The sequence below is a fragment of the Notechis scutatus genome, chromosome 4 (genome assembly GCF_049901735.1).
Source record: "Notechis scutatus isolate UNSWTSFEM ecotype Mainland chromosome 4, rNotScu1.2, whole genome shotgun sequence".
Taxonomy (NCBI): Eukaryota; Metazoa; Chordata; class Lepidosauria; order Squamata; family Elapidae; genus Notechis; species Notechis scutatus.
The window spans coordinates 151,190,597-151,210,229 of NC_142012.1; the positions used below are offsets into that span (position 1 = coordinate 151,190,597).

At 37.5% G+C, this 19,633-nt stretch overlaps 1 protein-coding gene across 8 annotated transcripts in view; it reads right to left on the reverse strand.

The window, feature by feature from the left end:
* The window catches only part of MECOM (MDS1 and EVI1 complex locus), a 537,367-nt gene that overhangs the window by 145,943 nt on the left and 371,791 nt on the right, over window positions 1-19,633 (reverse strand). The window lies entirely within an intron of this gene.

A 19,633-nucleotide genomic window follows, 5' to 3' on the forward strand; every position in this document is an offset into this window, starting at 1 on the left:
ATTTTTATTTCATTCCTTGCAAGAATTGAAACTGCAGTTATACTGCTTTTGTCCCATCTGAAGCACTCCCATTTGGGTGGAACAACTCCCAGAATTTTCAGTAATGGTAATGCTACGTAGGGGATTCTGGGAGTTCAAAATACATGCATTTGAAATATGCTCAAGTTGAGAAAGAATTTATATCCTTTATGTTCAGGTCCAATTTGTCATGCTTCAATAGCATGGATTTGCAAATATGGGTACCATAATTTGCATCAATCGTCTTTACCTAAACTTCCTTCAAATTTCTTCCCTTCCCATCATAAATTAGTCTATGTTGTGCTTGTTCCTAAACATATTTTGAAGTCTCTTGTCCAAAGGGAATAACATTGTAGCTTGGCTTATCTGATTATTAAGAAGTTTAGAAAAAATATATAACAAGGTACAGAGATCATGAACACCAATATATAATAATAAGTTTGAGAAAGGAAATCTTTAATAGCTCAATATACTGCAATATTAGGAGCTACTTCGATATAGGTAGCATACACATTTTAAGTGAGTGAACTATGTCATATGATTGTTACATTCATAAGCCAAACTACAGATCAGTGACAGAAGAACCCAGGAGAAGACCAATTGATTTATTTCTGCATTTACAATAATTTGATTTTGATGCTGCTCAACTTTAGGATAACGGTGAAGTGGAAAAGAAGAAAGAGCATCTAGAATATTAGCTCATTATCTAGTTTTGAAAAGTCTCTTGTGTGTTCTGAAAATGAGAAGATGATGTTATTTGACCAAAATTTCAGAAAAGATTTGAGGACTGAACTAATTTTATATTGCTATTTATAGTTCCATATGGTTCTTTTAATATGGTCCATTTGCTGTTTTCTTCTTCTTTTGTATTGTTTTGTATATTGTAATCACTATAACATATGTAGGTTTTCTTTTCTCATGTCAACATCACAATGTGCTCTTTTTCTCTTATTGGCAAAGTGGGACATTTTTGTATTTCACTATTAACATTCAAAAATAGTGAGGTATTCTAAGAAAAATAGTTGGAGGTTTCCCATCTCCGATGTAATTTCTACCATTGTGGAAGCTGATAATTACTAAAGGGCTTTTTAATGTGTTCTATATTTATTTCTTTAGTTTTCACCAATCCTTATTCTACTACAAGATGAAGTGTGTTTTCCAATGGGACCAGTCTATCAGGGCAACCTGGTCTACCCAATTATGGGACGGAGCACACTGCTTCCGCTTTATTTGTTTGTGGGTAAACATAAATTCCATTACAAGATGGTTCATATTTTAACAGATAACAGATAATCAGAGTTGGAAGGGACCTTGTAGGTCATCTAGTCCAACCCTGGCCCAAGCGGGAGATCCTACACCATTTCTGACAAATGGCAGTCCAATCTCTTCTTGAAAGCTTCCAGTGATGAAGCTCCCACAACTTCCGAGGGAAAGCTGTTCCACTGGTTGATTGTTCTCCGTCAGAAAGTTACTCCTTATTTCCAGGTTAAATCTCTCCTTGTTCAGTTTCCATTTTTTAATTGATAATGATCCTTAATACAGCTAGTCCTTGACTTATGACCACTATTGAGCCCAAAATTTTCCATTGATAAATGAAACAGTTGTTAATAGAATTTTGCTTCATTTTACAATCTTTCTTGGCACAGTTGGTAAGTGAATCACTACAGTTGTTAAGTTAGTAACACAGCTGCTAAGTGAACCTAGTTTCCCCATTGACTTTGCTTGTCAGAAAGTTGCAAAAGGGTATTACATGACCCTGGGACACTGTAGCTGTCTTAACTGAGTCAATTACCAAGTGCCTAAATTTTGATCATGTGACTATGGGGATGCTGCAATAGTCAAAAGAGTGAAAAACTGTCATAGTCACTTTTTTTCCATGCTGTACTTTCAACAGTCCCTAAATGAACTATTGTATCTTATTCACTTTGTTATCTTGTTTATAGTGTACAATCACTTTCAGAAATGAGGATGATTGCTTGTAAATTGCTTTGAAAGTTTCTTTTAACTAAAGAGCCATTCTTTCAATAAGCAATTAATCTGCCCATGATTTTTTTTTCTTGTATTATTTCCTCTTACAATCTTCCTTATAGGACTTTCGTTTCCCAACAATTTAGGTTCTTTTTTTTTAGCAGGAAGCAAAGATTTGTTTCAACAATCTTGTTGAGAACTGGTTGCTGATTGTAATCCTTGTTTTTTCATGGGGTTTTGTGAACTGTTCCAAGTACTTTGCAGTCTATAAAATGTGAAATAAATAAATATTGACATTATCTAGTCCTGGTAATCAGAACATTCTGAGTAAAAGTGCCACTATACCTGTTCTTCAATATAAGCTTTCTTTAATGTTTTATTAGAAGGGAAACATTTCACAGTAGTACTCAAATGGGCACCAACTTTCCCACTATAAATCCTGGGCAAGTGTCCAAGGTTTCATATTTTGTGAAATCTTTAAAGCCTGTGGTTGCTCGTGAACCTGAAGATGGAGACACTAGAGAATGGACAAGTTCAGATCATCCAGTTCCTTTGGTCATGGCACTCAACTATCCATTTAACTTGTATTGAGTTTAAAAAGAACTGACCTTATCATATGCACTTCCTTCCCTTCATTCTGGCAGAAAATCAATATGCTAGTAGATAAGGTTACAACCTGTCTGTTACATTTTATTGTGACAGGTGTATAACTTTAAGAAGCTGAAATGTAAATGCTATTTTCCAGGTCAAAGGCTGTCATGACATTTTTTTTAACAGCCTGCATTTATGAAAGGATAAAGGATGCTTTGCCGTAACGATCAAACCTAACAGTCACTAAAGGTTTTTTTTCCCACAAGAGTTTGAACAGATTAGAAAATAAGGCTAAATGTACATTTTCCAAGGTGGTGCCTTCTTAATGTATTGGAAAAATGTCTATAGAATTTCCACTCAAACTGGCAAAAGAGTCCAAGAGTTATAGTCAAATTCTAAAATTACTCTCTCGCAGAAGCTGATTGGAAGCAAAATATACCACCACACATCAGATTTGAAGGACTTCTTTGTAGTATAGGAATAAGTACAAAGAGACAGATTTGTAGTCCACGAATGAATGGGGAAAAAAAGAAAGAAAACGTGATTTGAAGGATTCTATTTCAATAAAATGAGTAGGATAATCTATGTCTACTTTTTTTTAATTATTCCCTTTCCTCCTAAAGTATTTTCCTTTATTTTCTTTTTCTTGTTGCAGAATAGTTGTGGATGGGTTATATATTAGTGTGAATTTGCATGAGTATATAAATGTATGTATTATCTTTTAATAAAGAAATATAAGCAACAGGAAAAAAAATACACAAAATAATTTATAATGGATTAATTTCATTCTTAAGTGTGTTTTCCATTTTCCATTTCCATTTTCACTGATTTTCCAAGTTGGGATATTCTAATTGTTCACGCTACAAATACTATATACTACAGAACTATGTAATTAATGCTAGCCTTCATTTTTATTTTTAATTCCTTATACAATGGATCACAAACTGATTGATTTGCCTTTAAGCCTTCAACTCTTCAATATGAAAAAGTTTACACACATGCACATACTGTGTGTGTGTGTGTGTGTGTGTGTGTGTGTGTGTTCTGAGGTTCTCGCGGGTATTTGTATGTGGATCTTTGGTTATTCGGGTTTTCTCCCGCGTAAGATTGGAAGTATCTAGGCAACGTTTCGATGAAGTCTCATTCATCATCTTCAGGCTTGTGTCTTCAGCTCTGTGCTTCTCAGAGTGATGTGAGCTTGCAGCTGCTTCTTCCTTTTAATTGCTAGTGGGGTGTGACTTGATTGGGTGGGGGCTTGGCTGTGTTCTCATTGGATGGGGGTGTGTTCTCATTGGTTGGGGGTTTGGCTGTGTTCTGATTGGTTGGGGTTGGCCGTGTTCTGATTGGCTGGAGGTGTGTTCTGTTCAGGTGGGGGCTTGGTTGTGCTCAGGTTAGTCTTAGTTGCTGGGGGATTTGAGCTGGTGAGCTGTGATCTTGCTGTTTGGCTTCGAGTTTGTGGTCGTGCTGCATCTTTATGGTGGGGTCAGTTTGCTTCATGTATGGCTCGGAGGGGTTTGAAGTGGGTAGTGATGCAACTGCAGTGCGGCTTCTGGTCCGTGGTCGTGTCTCATCTTCTGTGTGGGTGTGAGTCTGCTTTTTACGTGGAAGTGTGGTGGTGGCATCTTGTGTGGCCTCGTGGGTGTGGGTCTGGTGTCATTCTTCATGTTAGGTACTGTCTGTACATGAGGGCGGGTTTCCAAATGGCTGGTAGGCGGGAGGTGTCATCTCTTTTATTCATGCTGTGTGGGCGTTTTTCTATCCCTATGGCTTCTCTGATTAGTCTGTTGTTGAAGTGTTCGGTTTTGGCGATAGTTCTAGTATTTTTAAAGTCAATCTCATGTCCTGTGGCTTTGAGGTGTTGGACCAGGGAGGAGGTCGGTTCTTCTTTTTGATTGAGTTCTTATGTTCTTCAATGCGTGCACTTATTCTTCTGTTAGTTTGTCCAATGTATGTGGTGGGGCAGGCGGTGCAAGGGATTTCAGTATACTCCTTGGTTTTCTAACTCGATTTTGTCTTTAGGGTTTCTTAGGATGGTGGATATTTTTCTGTTTGTGCAGAATGCTGTTTTAATGTTGTGTTTTTGGAGGATCTTGCTGATTTTGTCTGTAGTGCCTTTTATATATGGGAGGAGGGCTTTGCTGTTCTCTTGTTCTCTGTCTTGGATTTTGGTTGGGGTTTTTTTTTTTGGATTAGGTGGGTAATCTTCTTTCTTTGGAATCCATTGGCTGTTAGTACGTTGGTGAGAGAGTGTAGTTCGGTTTTTAGGTGTTGTTCGTCAGCTAAGCATTTTGTTCTGGAGATGAGTGTCTCGGCACGGAATTGATCTGTGCTGGGTGGTGGTGTGAGAGTGCGTGTAGATAGCGGTTTGTATGTGTTTTCTTCTGGTAGATGGTGTGTCCTAGGGAGCCATTGGATTTTTGTATACCAAAACATCTAGGCATCTAGGAAGGGAAGTTGATTGTTAGCTTCTGTTTCCATGGTGAATTGTATTTTGGGGTGTAGGCTGTTGAGGTGTGTGAGGAAGTTGTTCAGTTTTTCTTTCCCGTGTGGCCAGATTATGAAGGTGTCATCTACGTATCTGAGCCAGAATTTGGGTTTGTGATCATATTTTTCTAGAGCTTGTGTTTCAAAGTGTTCCATGTAGAGGTTTGCGATGACAGGTGAGAGGGGTGATCCCATGGGTGCTCCTTCTATTTGTTTGTATTTTTGTCCATTGTAGGTGAAGTATGTATTGGATAGGCAGTGGTTGGTCAGATCTAGGATGTGCTTGGGGGATTGTATTTGTTTTGGATGGCTGTCAAGGCTTCTTTTATTGGCACTTGGGTGAAGAGGATATGACATCGAAGCTCATTAGTAGGTCGCTGGGTTGTAAGTTTTGTTTCTTTATGATCTCAATGAACTGGAATGAGTTTCTTACATGTGAGTTGATGGATTCTGCATAGGGCTGTAGTTGTTTGGCAAGAAATTTGGCTAGGTTTTGTAGAGGTGAGCCTATGGAGCTGACTATTGGTCTAAGTGGGGTTCCTTCTTTGTGTATCTTGGGAGACCATAAAGCTTAGGGCATCTGGATGATTTCTCTCTGGGTATGATTCTTTGCTGGATTTCTTCACTGATGGGGGAGGCTTTTATTTTGGATCTGGTGGTTTTTTCTAGGTAGGTGGTGTGGTCTGTCTTTAGGGGTTTGTATGTGGGGTCTTGGAGTAGGTTGGTTAACTTGGTTTGGTAGTCAGATGTGTTCATAACCACTGTCGCGTTGCCCTTATCTGCTGGTAGGATTATAATGCTGGTGTCTTCTTTCAGGTTAAGCAGTGCAGTTTGTTCTTCTTTGGATAAGTTGCTTTTGGGTGGTTTGCTAGTGCAGAGGATGTTGGTGATTTCGAGTCTGATTCTATTAGCATCATCAGGGTTGGTTTTGGTCAGGCTGGTTTCAACAATATGTGTGTGTGTGTGTGTGTGTGTGTGTGTGTGTGTGTGTGTGTTTTCTGAGGTTCTCGCGGGTATTTGTATGTGGATCTTTGGTTATTCGGGTTTTCTCCCACGTAAGATTAGAAGTATCTAGGCAACGTTTCGATGAAGTCTCATTCATCATCTTCAGGCTTGTGTCTTCTGCTCTGTGCTTCTCAGACTCTGGTTGGGGTGTGTTTGAACTGGGCACAAACAGATCCCCCCTGATACCTCCAGCTCAAACACACCCCAACCAGGCACCCAGATGAAACCCAGCTTCCTAACTAATGATAGCCGTCCATTTACCCGGCCAAGCTGCACTAAAGACCTCCATTAAAGTAACACAATGCTGCCAGCCAATCAAGATACAAAAAGAGCCAAAAACAGACAGAAGATATCAGAAACACCCATCAAGCAGAACACAGCAAACTCGAGACCAATAAACACAGACCAAGACTCCCAACCAATCAGGATGAAGAAAAACCATTCTGGCACAGCAATAGGCTGCCCCAAATTTAAATCTGAAACCACTGTAAAAGTCTGACCCACAGACGGACACAATACAGAAGCCTGATGATGGCAGATGAGATTCTGCTGAAACGTTGCTACAACTTTAAAAGAACTACAATGACGTGGGAAAATACCGAACCAAGCCGAACACCATACATATATATATATATATATATATATATATATATATATATATATATATATATATATATATATATATATATATATATATATATATATACATACACACACATACATACACACACACATATAACACACACACACCACATTAGACAAGACCCAAAGTACAAGCAATGCAGAGAGAAAGTCCAACCCAAAGTGTCAGGGTATAAAATGCAAGCAGGAGAAGCATGCATTGAATCGCACAATCAAATAGCTGGTATTGTGTGCAGGAATAACTATACAGAATATGAGCTAGACCAGGAGTGTCAAACTCAAGGCTTCAGGAGGCCGTCCAGGCTGAAAACAGGGCCCAGGTCATATGCGCCTCCCCCGGGCTCCATTTTTGCTCGCAGAGGGCTAGCAAAAGAAACTAAAAGCAAAATAAAACAAAAGGAGAAATGTTTAATGAAAGGTGAGGAAAGGAGAAAGGGAAAGAGGAAAGACAAAGAAAAAGATGGGAAGAGAGCAAGGAAGGAAAAAGAAGGAAAGAGGAGAAGGAAGAAGATAGGAGAATGAGGAAGGAAGGAAGGAAGGAAGGAAGGAAGGAAGGAAGGAAGGAAGGAAGGAAGGAAGGAAGGAAGGAAGGAAGGAAGGAAGGAAGGAAGGAAGGAAGGAAGGAAGGAAGGAAGGAAGGAAGGAAGGAAGGAAGGTCTTGACTTAGCACTTGACCACTAGCATACAGCAAGGCTCCTCTGGAGGACAAGGGTTGGACGCTCTCCCTGGTCTCACCTTCCTTCACTGGAGACAATGGATCCCCCCAGCCCCTCCTGGGTCACCACAGGTGCTTCCAACATGAGTGATGTTGAGCTGGCCATGCCTATTCAGGCCACACCCACCTGACACCTCTCCCCGAGGTCAAACACAATCCTGATTGGCCCTCAATGAAATTAAGTTTGACACCCCTGAACTAGACCTTTCTAAGTCTATAAGGAAGATCCCACAAATGGGAGAATAAGAAAACTAAGACCATGTGGGACTTCTATATCCAGACAGATAGACAGGTACTTTAAGGAACACTGCAAGTAGATTATTATTTTTTCCTTATTAGGACATCACCAGAAACGTATTTGTCTCCAGCATATTTTCATTATATTGACAATAGTGTAATGTTGTATCTAAATACCACATTATTCTATGGAATTCTAGGGTTGTGAAGGATATGAATGGGTTGTTCCATGGGGGTTTGGAGATTGGAGTGGAGGAGCTATTTGTTAGGGACTTAGAGGAGGTGGAATCTCAAATGGATTTAGCTATCTTTCCCTGTATATCATCAGCATTTGCATGTGTGTCTTGCACAACCAGTTGCTTGCCTTCACCACATGCACACACTCAAAACCTAACTCCTTATCATCCTCCCCGACTCTGAAAAACATCTCTGCTTCTGCCAGAGGGATCAATCAAAGTGAGTTCCTCTTTCCCTCTTGGCCATTTTGCAGAAATTATTTGTGTATATATTGTGCATGTCTCCAAGAAGTCTGTTTAATATTCAAGGTAGCAGCCTTGAATCACTGGGATATAAATGTGAAGAAGAAAGAAAAGAGGAAGAGGAGGATGTCCCATTGAGCAGTGTTGAAATTAATAAAGAAACTGAGCATTGCACAGTTTGGCTGCAGTGTGCGTCTGCCTCAAATTCCTTTGAAGTGGGACTTCTTCTGGAGTAATTATCCATGAAAATCAAATCGGCAAAAGGAGACAGGCAGGAGGAAAGATGGATGCTTAAATTACTTCAGCCAAACATTCACAACGGGGAAAAAATAAACAGAAATAACATTGCTATCAACACTCATCCTAAGTATAGGGTCACTATATGTATACTATTTTTATATTTTTAATTAGTCTAATAAATACTTGTGAAATGTGAATGCTTTTCTAGATAAGCCTTCAAACTGGTACAAATGGTGAACAGTACATAAAAGGTGAAAGCAGAATGAGGGAGGAAATCTAGTGTTGCTGTTCATAGCACAGATTTTAAGAAATTAAAATTAAATTTGACTGATTTCACATTAACTCACATTTTAAATTCAGATTAATTCACATTTCAAATTCAGTTTTAAATTTGCGCCTTTCCTCAAGCATAAATTTCTGAACCAAATTTGAATATCCTGAAATTGCAATTCAATCACTACTGAAACATCTTATGCTGCTTGCAACAACATACAAATGAGAAATCCTCCTCTTTCTATGCAACAAGTATAAAAATAAATATCACAAATCATTTCCATTTGCAAAAGTCTGAAAACCCTATTCTATACCATAAGAGAGAGACTGAATTTAAATGTTCAGATTCATAATGCTTTCTGTTTTGTTTGTTTTGTTCTCAAATTATTCCTCTGGATTTCTCTCCTCTACTTGTTTGATTCTACCTTCATTTAAGAAATGGAATGATTTGGCCTGCCTGTATAACTCAGCCCAAGGTCAAAACTGATTTACTTCTTAGTGTTTTTTTTTTCAACTACTACTGTATTATACATTTCAACCTGTTCATCATATGTGCCTAGCCCTATGTGGTTTTTTGCTGCTAATTGCTCCTTTTTGACAATGCCATCTATATATGCACACTATTATTGCTCCTTTTATCACTCCAAGCCTATTAATGCCCAGACTTATGGTTCCCAATGGATTTAAAATTAACCAGCTCTCTAAATATTGTTCTGTCTTTCAGTGCCCTCTCTCTTTTCAGTCTCTAATTCAGGTTGAATCTAAATAGGTTGGTTGTATTTCATTTTTCTAGCTTTTTAAAATCAGTTTTAAATATTTTAAAATATAGAGCCATAACATTTATGAATGGGATATCTAGGAGAGTAAAGAGAAACTTAGAAGGAATAAACAGTTCTAAATAACCAGCTGTTTCCTTACCTAGAATCAAAATCTGCCTTCACATTGCAAGTACTTCCCCCGTTAATTTCAGTACGCCTTCAACTGTATGTTTATTCTAAGAAAAGAATTTGGCTTTACATAATTTAAATGCTTTGTGAATCAAATTCCTTTAAATTAACATTACCTCTGCCATTTATCTTATATATCCGCTATAGGAAAACAGCATTACAAATAGGTCCATATAAAATGCATAATTATGTATAATAACAAGAGCACTTTGCTTTGACATCTAATGTCCATTATCATTGCTAATTATATGAATTATGCTAATTATATTCCAACTGAGATAGAAAAACATGACATATAGTGCAAAACCAAAGTTTTAAATGGCACATATGACTCTGTTCATAGATAGATTAAAAGGACTGACCCACAGGACCAAAGAATTAAGGTAAAGTAACAGTAACTAAAGTACTCACCTAGCTACATGAACATCCAAAGAAGTTTCAGATGTATCCCCATTTTTAATCAACATATATGTATAGGGAAGCATGTCATCTGAACAGATGTGTCTGAAACTTCATTCAGTAGTCGGGCACTTGGTATCTTGTTGCAGTTTTATAAAATCATAAAGTTGGATGGAGTCTTGTAGAATATCTAACCAATCAATGTAGAAAACCAAAGCTACAGATGAAGCTGCCCAGCCTCTCTTGAAACACATAGTAAGAACTTCTTGCCTTTAGCAAGTGATTTAATATATTTAGGTGTTTTATTATCAAGAAATCTATTCCAATGTCCAATCACATTTATTTAAGCCTCTTAAATCTAGTCTTGAAAAAGGATTTGTGTAGAAAAGCCTTCAATTGCCCAAAACTTGATATCAAGTTTGTTGTTCCTTCCAGTTTTTTCAAACTTTAGCCATAACAGTTGTCTATTATGCTGACCGTTTCCCACTCCATTGTCAGAACTACACAATGATTTTTATATGTGGTTAAACTAGAGGTTAAATTGAAACTACAGTAATACTTCTGGTGACTGAGACACAACAGTTCCATTAAAGTAATAGCCCATGAAATGTACCTTATAGCTATGTATGTATGTATGTATGTATGTATGTATATTTGCAACTAAAATGACCTTGTTTTTGACATTATCTTCTAATATACCCCGAGGATATTTATTATAGGAAAGATTTTGGAGACTAATTAGACGTTTGTATCAAGAACAAAGAAAAATTAAAATACAATAAACAAGCAGTTTAAGGAATGATTCCTTAAAAGGACAAATATAAACCAAATACAATCTTCCAAGATAAAAGTTCCCTATCCACATAATTAATTGTGTTTGGTAAGGGTAGAGATGCTCTTTAAAGAGAAGACGACTCTTCATTTAACTTAACAACAGTAAAAAAAAAAAAAAATCAGCATCTAAATGTAGCTCAAACAATGTCTGTCAACTTGATCTTAACCGAGACCAAAGATCAAACTCACTTCTCCATTGGACTTAATGGCATTTGTTTCTAACTTTGCAATCAGATCTGTGTTTTTAACATGATCTGCTTTTAAACAAAATGAGGAAAAGTTAAGTCATTGGCAAGATCTTGCCCATGTTAACTTTGTGTACATTATTGCTGCATGTGTGTGAGAGTTTGTGCTTATCCTATTTGAAATAGACCGCAGCAAAGATTATCTTGGAGTTATATTGGAGTCCTACCATCTGTACATCCCTTGTGACTCTGGTTATTGGAGACCCAGAGCTGGCGACTTGGTAATGAATATTTTGGTATGAGGGCATTTAGCTGTGTGGTCTAGTCAATGTGCAGACTTCTTGCTTTCATCTGTCTTTAGCCTTTCACTTGACTCTTGACCTTTCTCTTGGCACTGTCCTATCATTTCCTTGATTTTGCAAATGTTAGTCTCTCACGTGACCTGTGAACTATAGCCTTTCACTTGGCCTTTGACCTCATAAATTCTGGAAGCTCATATACATAATCTCAGGACAAATAAGCAAAAGAAGTCAAAGAAAAAGCACTCCCAAATGACACCCCCAAGTGGAAAGCCAACAATGAAAGTGCCCCAGTGCTGGCAAAACAACTTAGCCTTGACAGGAATGTCCTTGTGCTCCCACCAAACCTGGGAAATAAACAGGAGGAAGTATTTATTCAGTAACCCCTGTATCTGTTAGTGCTCAAACTCCCTTCATGTGTAATAGCTTCATTGGCATGAATAAGTCAATCTTGGAATGCGTAATTTGAGAAACATACTTTATGAGCACCATTCACTATGAACGTCTCCTGAGAAGTGTTGTTTAAATAAATGAACTCTAAGGAAGGTTTCAATGGAAATTGTGCCAAAAAGGTTCTTCATAGCAATCCTATCAGTCTGTGTGAATTCCATAATAGAAATAAAATATACTCATTGGTTATTATTTCAGTGATTTATTAAATACAATGTCTACAGTTTTATTAGTACTTAGGGTTGTGCAAATCCTTCAAAAAAAGATTCTTCGCAACTTGTGGGACCAAGTAAAGGCACATCGTGTTGCATCATTAAGCTAACTGCTTCATTTCCTAGGCTCTCAAACCTGCCTAGAAACTGTCCTTATGAATATTTAGCAGCAATGTGGCTGTGAACACAAACATGTTAAGAAACACACATGAATCCTTCCCCATTTCTAATTCCAAAAGCAGATTCAACTAGACTTGATCTTGAGTCACATACACAATAAGAAACACAGCTCAAGGTGTTTTTTTTTAAAGCAGGATTTCTGATATTTGCTCAAGCAAGTTTATGTCATGTGTGATGATAAGAAATTTCAAAGTGTTACTGCGGTTTGTGACCGATTTCCACAGATAAATCACAAAAATTAAGGAAACAAACAAATAAGCTTCTTACTTCAGATTCATAGGTAACACTCAAGAGAAATTGTTTACATTTCTAACTGAAAATTAAATGAACTCCTTTAGTCAGCTATGCTGAGTGTTCAGTGTCTGAGTGTTCAGTGTCATACTGTCAATTAACTCTACATATAATTGCAATATAGAAAGTTCAGGCTTTCAGTGTCTGTCTTGTATAACATCATTTTTAATGAAGAAGACATTGGTATGGATTTTGAGATTGTCAAAAATTCAGGCATTCCAGAACTGATTATGATACACCTTTTAGAAGTGTAGACAAAGTTGTGGAAATGCACATACAGAGTCTGAATAGAGATATGTAACATATTATGATTAATAGATAAAATAGGAGACAGAATGTTGCTATTGATGCTAATTTTCCATAGTAGCTTTACGCAGCTGGAACCTGAGTTTTGGATGCATGTTTATGTTTGTCTAATAATCTGTCCTTGTATTGAATTTCTACAAAATTTATCTATTGAAACTCTATGAGGGCTTCTTATCAGAATAAGAATGATTTTGGTTAACAGAATTATTCAAAATTGTTCTCTTTTTTTTAGGCATCAATGGGTAAGTGGTTTGTTCTTCCATTTCCCCAGAATATGGGCAAATTCAGATTCTTCTCTACTGGTAGGTGTTTAGGGAAAGGATCAATTTTGGAAGAGATATCTAACCTGTGTGTAACCTGTAAGGATATGGGAATACAGTTCAGTAGGTACAAATAGAGAGACTTAAAGCTCCAGGCTAAACAAGAAGGCTTAAGCAGCTGTCATTAATTTGCCCTAGCTTTTTGGCTAGGAAATATTTGGCTACTGTTCCGAGACACTGAACTCTATTTCCTGCTTCTAACTCTATAGGACCACTTTACTGATAATTTCCTGTCTGCATTTGATAAAGTTAAGAGCATGTTCAGTTTGTTTAACTCCTTGTTTCATAGAACAAAGAAACATCAGCAGTATCTAATGGTAATTAGACAAATTTCAACAAAACTAATGGAACATGACAAAGCCCTGAATGGAACATCCTTACTGTTCCAGAATGTATCACCCATGGCTTTTATGGTTGCTATGTTGATCTAAGAAGACAGAGAAATTCTTTGGCTCACCCCACTCCAATTAAAATTATAGAATTTTCATCACCATTGGTTTCTAATCTCTTCATTTAGTATCAATAATCCTTAGTCTGGTCATTTGGTGGTGTAGGGTTTCCTGCCTAAGCAGGGGGTTGCACTAGAACACCTCCAAGGTCCCTTCCAACTCTGTTATTCTATTCTATACTTCTATCCTATTTATAATCCAAATAGACCACTTAAATTATCCATATGCCTGTTTTCCAACTCATTAAGACTTCAGAGACACATCACCATTCTACATTATAAATAACATCAGAATTCATGAACATTCATAGGAAGATGGAGGGTGGCAAGGTGGATTAGATAACATGTTTATTGTGTTATAAGGGGCAAAGTTTGTATCCCAATGCAAATATGTCATTTTGTCAAAATTTGGAGATTCAGCAACACCTGTGCAAAGGTTCCTCAAAGAACTTGCAAGTATTCTATGTGCCAGTTCAATTCTGCCACCAAGATAGTCTTGGTCTATCTCTGAACCTCCATCAGACAGAATTATTAGGACAGGTGTGCCTGCCCTTATGACCAACCACCTGTGCAAGGTTTACCCATTATTTTAGATCGGCCATTAGAAGAGCTGAGTCCATATATCCAATCAAGGTTTATAATGGATGTGTCTGTAAAGGAATGTGGATATAACTTTGATGGAAGAATGGATAAGCCATTAAGGTAGCAAAAACAGCAACACATAAAGTGGAAAGCATGAGAAACCAAGACAAATTCCTTGTGTGTCCAATCATACTTGGCCAATAATCAATTCTATTCTATTCTATAAACTCAAAATAATCTCTCCTTGACTCTACTTGGTATAATAGGAGACAGAGAGAAACTTTGACAGGCTTTCAAGATTCTGTTATTATATCCTTCAGCAGTAATACAACATCCATGGAATCATTGCAGTGTCTATCTCAAAATAGCAATGTAAGGGAAAATTCAGACCATATATGATGTGTTTTCTTCCAATGTCATTTTTGTCTTTTCCCTTTTAAAAATGCTTCTCATTAAAACAAGTGTTTTCTATAGTGTTGAACTAAATCATATGTTTGAATACACTCAGTATTGCTGTATAATCACAACAGCACCATCCACTCATGAAAGAGTACAACACAGCCTTCTGGACACTCAGAAGAGGCTTAATCCTAAAGGAAGAAACAAAAGAAGTATCTCTTGTTCAAACATACTCAGTGTAAAGTTAGGGAATTTGAAACAGAAAACCTGGATGAAGGGAACAGAATGGAGTATCTGCAAAAGGAGCATGACTGAATAGTTGGATGTGGGAATATGTTCTGATGCTGAACAAGAATCAATTTCTGCAAACTCAGTCCCTTTTTACTGATCTTAGGTAATGCCAACAAGCATCTGGGTAGGATTAATAGAATTAATAGTGTAGGAAATGTCAACCCAGAGTTTCCAAAGTAATCTCAGTGTGTTCCATGGTGCAGAAACCTTGGAGGTATAGTTCAATAACTTCAGGAAAACCATAGATTCCTCACAAGCATTATTGGGTATGTAGTGCTAGGAGACAGCTAATCTGGAACTATTTAATTCTTAATGATTCAGTGTTATATCACCATTTTAATATAAAGAAATGCAAAACAAACCAATAGTAACATATTTCTGCTCTTCCGCTTCTGCTTTATGATCTCCTCTGCACTTGTCATACTCTGCCTTATAGTGAAGTTTAAATTGTAATCACAAGTAATTTAATGGAAGTAGATATAGATTTTTTTTCCTTTGCAGGGACTTGGATTATTTCACCCACTAACCTAGAGAGCAGCTGTAGGTGTTGCACTAAATAAAATAATAGAAAATGCCTAACTAATAATAGTGGGAGCACTGTTTCAAGCTTCTGGACTGTTTCTTTCAGCAGCCACAACAACATTTACCTTATTTTTTCAGGAAGACTATTTGCACAGGGAAAAGATCTACTTTGAAATGACTAGCAATGATTTGGTGTCTGCAGCCAGTCTGTAGCTGAATAGGCTTTCAATCTTCATGCAGAAGGGGAGAAGGTATGATTTGGAAGAGAGGAAACTAAAGGTTACAGAGGTTGGGAGGCCAAGTACTATGAAACTGCCCCCCTCCATCAAGTCAGAAATCTTGGCAGGATAACTAGAAACAGACTAACGCTTAAATCCTCCAGTTCATGAGCTAGGAGTAAGATAATTAGCTTGAATAAACCTAATATTTCAGTGTTCAGTTTCACTATGGTACAGAAGAAGATTTTTTTTTAATGAAACCATTGGGTGAAAACATGGAGAAATCCCATTTCACTTCTTTGGTTCACTGACAAGTATATTCACAAACTGATAAGAGGAGATAAGCATTGCAAGATGACATCTTTTCTACTTGGCAGTCCAAACAAAGAGCAGAAAACTAAAATATTTATCCTTGGGATAGAAAGCCACAATTGAATTCTGATGAAGGAATGAGCCAGAAAATAAATAATCCAAATTGCATCACACATGGTCAGATATTTTTTTCATCAGCTATTTCTTGCACTTGGAAAAAGAATAGATATCCTGACTAAGAATCTTTGTTCTCACTTGCTAAATTTTTTGCAAGGCTACTGATAAACGGGAAGAAGAGTTAATTGAGAAGACTGCTTTTAATAATTGTTCTAACTTCGTAGCTACGCTATGAAGAAGCGGAAAACAGGCAAAGAGTAGGAATATGATGTACCTCCATAAAATAGTGAAATTGTTCTTTCTGAACATTAGAAAATGTTCAAACATTCAGTGACCAATAGCTCAGTGATATTATTTGCTGGCTTGGATATTCAGGGATTGAAATCCATAGATCTAGCATGTGCTACAGCTAGAGAAAGCTGAGCTGTAATAAAGATTTCTTTAGCTGGATAGCACACCAAACCTCATTTCTTTCTCTAACTAGTGAAGGAGGATAATATTTTAAAGAGAAAATACATGGGGATTTATCATACAAACTCACTCAGATAAGCAACATTAGTTACTCTACAATTGCTCTTCAGGAAATTCCATCCACTTGATGAGCTGTTGTCTTACTGGAGAGCATTTCACATGTCATCAGCTAACTCAACCGCTCTATTGTGTTGTTTTTACTAAATCCCTTTAAGAAAGCTTTCCTCTTTCACAAATAAACTGAATATAGTTTCAGGTTTGAAAGTCCGTAGAAGATGGTGGAAATATGCTGCCACCAGTTTGTGAGGATACTTATACATGGGTGGATTCCAGGAGGCAAAAAGAAGAAGAAAAAGACTGGGCTTCTTGAGACTGCAGTTGCCATTGGCAATAAGCATAAAGGACAGGAGGAAGGGGGAGGAACAAGCTGTCTTTTAACACTTCAAACTAGGATGATTTAACAGAGAGTGTCTCAATTTTGTGAGTCTTCCTTCCCAGACTCTACCCAAACAAAGCTACTAATGTGTGGTCATTTTCTTGGCAACCCCACTTGGTGCTGATAACACCAACTGCCTGGTATTCTCCAAGGATCGGCTTGCTGGAAGACTGCTCGGTACCTCATCCCCTCGATGCTTCTGATGCGGGTGATCCTCCGACTGCACGGCGCCAACCACAACATGCTACCCACCGTGAGAGAGCAGGACGCAGGCTGCTCTAGTCAGGAGTTATCGTCTATCATACTGATTGACGAAACCAAGAGTGAGCAGAAAAAATAAACATGAACAGAGGCTGCAGTGTATGGGGCAGTCAGCTGGGAGTTTTAGCATTTGGCCTCAGTGATCCTACTCTCATGGTAGGTTATCTTTTCCTTGTGCTATCATTTATCATAACTTTGAGGGACAGCGAAAAGAAGCCAACCCTATGATTTTCCTATTGGGGATATTCATTAAGCACTTCTTTCTTTTTCTTTTTCTTTAGAACCACTTCCTTTTTCTCCTCCCATCCCCATTCCACCACCTCGGTCCCAATTCCCCAAAGAACCGTGAAACCCAATCTAACTCAGTCCGCTTCTTTTTCTAAAAGACTTTAATTACAGTGAGCGACCATTTCGAGCAATTAACCGCTCCTAACCAGATCCAGAAATTCACAGGCAGGCAGCCCGTCCCATTGCAAACTTTCACATGTCATCTGAGCAAATAAGCTTAAAAAGCACAGCGAGGCCCATCAAATGATCCAGGACTTGGATGTTGCTTTTATCATTAACAGCTCCTCTTCAAATAATGGTGGTTGACTTTTGCAGGCGCACAAACCAACTCCTGTATTGATCTTGACAGCCACCATAAAGTACTCCCCGAAGTGTCAAGAAACAAAGATGATTTGTACATGGCTTGCAGTCTTCCAGTGTCCTAATAGCTTTCTCATTCCAACACAGAAAACGCCAAGCATAAACCAGCTGGCTAAAGCTGATACAAGCATTTCTTCTCTCAGCAGGCCATTCTTGCATAACCATTTATTCTGCCGGGTTTTAAAGTGCCTGAAGGATTTAATTATGTACATAGACAACCGCTATAAACTCTATTCTAGGTTTTTTTTATTGACTTTTGCGCTGGGTAGCTCATAGGCATTTCAATTAAGTGTTTTTATAAGAAAAGTTACACTATTGTAAATTTGTGTGTGTGTGTGCGTGCACATGGTGTGTGTAAAATCTTGGAGGATAGTTCTAAACACTTCTTTATGATTGAATAAACTTTTATGTAATTGACAAAAGTTTTAGTATCTTAAAAAAAAACAGGTCAAAATTATGTTCAAAAGATACTGTATACTACCACAGGACCAAGAGTAAACAAGTCTGCTTCTTATAACTAACTTGTAATTGTTACAAAATTGTAGGCCAACATTGGTCAGTTTAGTCAAATCTAATAGCCAAATATTTGGCAATAAAAGCAAGTCAGAAGTCACCAAACCTTGATTTCTGCTTAGTTTTCTGCTTAGTTTTTGTGCACAATATTTTGCATTGTAATAACTAAGTAAAATGATCGGCAGAACACATGGCAGAGTTGTTGCACAAAGAAGTCACTTCAAACTGTTAGTGAGGAATCATAAGTATGATTTTTCCCAGCTATAAAGTTCTCCTGCAATTAGAATTCTGTCATTCATATATAAGGTCACATTGTCCATATAAATATATAAAAATGTGCTTTTTCTTTTAATAATGGAGAATTTTAACCATTTCATTTCATTGGGCAACACATCATGCCAAAAAGTACATTTCCCCATTCTCCAGATAAGTTTTTCAAGTCTCATGGCTAGGACATGCTTTATACAGAACAGGTATAAATGCATTTACCTTGTGACTGTATTAAACGTGCCAGAATATTTTAGAATCAAATTTCCAGACTTGTTTTTTTAAGCTTCCACTTAACGATTTTTTTTAAAAAAAATGGCTGCTACCAATTTACAATCCAAAACAAAATATTATATAGAAGAATTCAGCCACAGGGATGCATCAAGTATAGATGCAGTGAAAATAAACCCAAATTTCCAGAGTCATCTATGCAAAGGTCATATTTATTTATAAAAATAAATATAATAAATAAAAAGTTCTTGAAATGTTTTACGGACTTTATTGAAGCCTCATCAGCCTTCTTAATAACATTAACAAATACCTCTAATGTATTTAGAATCAATAATGTCGGATTGATAAACACACCAGTTCTTAAGGACAAAATAAAAAACTATTTTCCTCAACCTCTTTCCAAAGTATATATAAGAGGGTGTTTTTTTTAAACAAAGCTTTATCATGAAGTATTTAAGTCCTAGCAGGTGGTCACTGTAGACCTGGCCTCCCCCTCTCCCCCCAAAAAGTACTACGTCACCCATGGCTTCACCTAGAAATATGTGCCTATTCCGTATGCTTCCCAACTGTTCTCATTTCCCCTCTCCTCTTAATCTGTTCTGTGAGCCATGAGCATGCATTCAAATCCACTTTAAACATTTTACCCACAGGCAATGTAATTCCGAAACAAGCAAGCAGCATTTTCACAGCTCAGGAGTAATAGATTAATTTGAACCTAATGTTGCAGTAGTTTACTGCTCCAAATGTTCTGGTCTAGACATAGCCTGAAGGCATGAGGTTGTGGCATGCACACCCTCTGGAACTGTGGCTCCTGTTGGCTTCACATCTGTGCATCACATTGG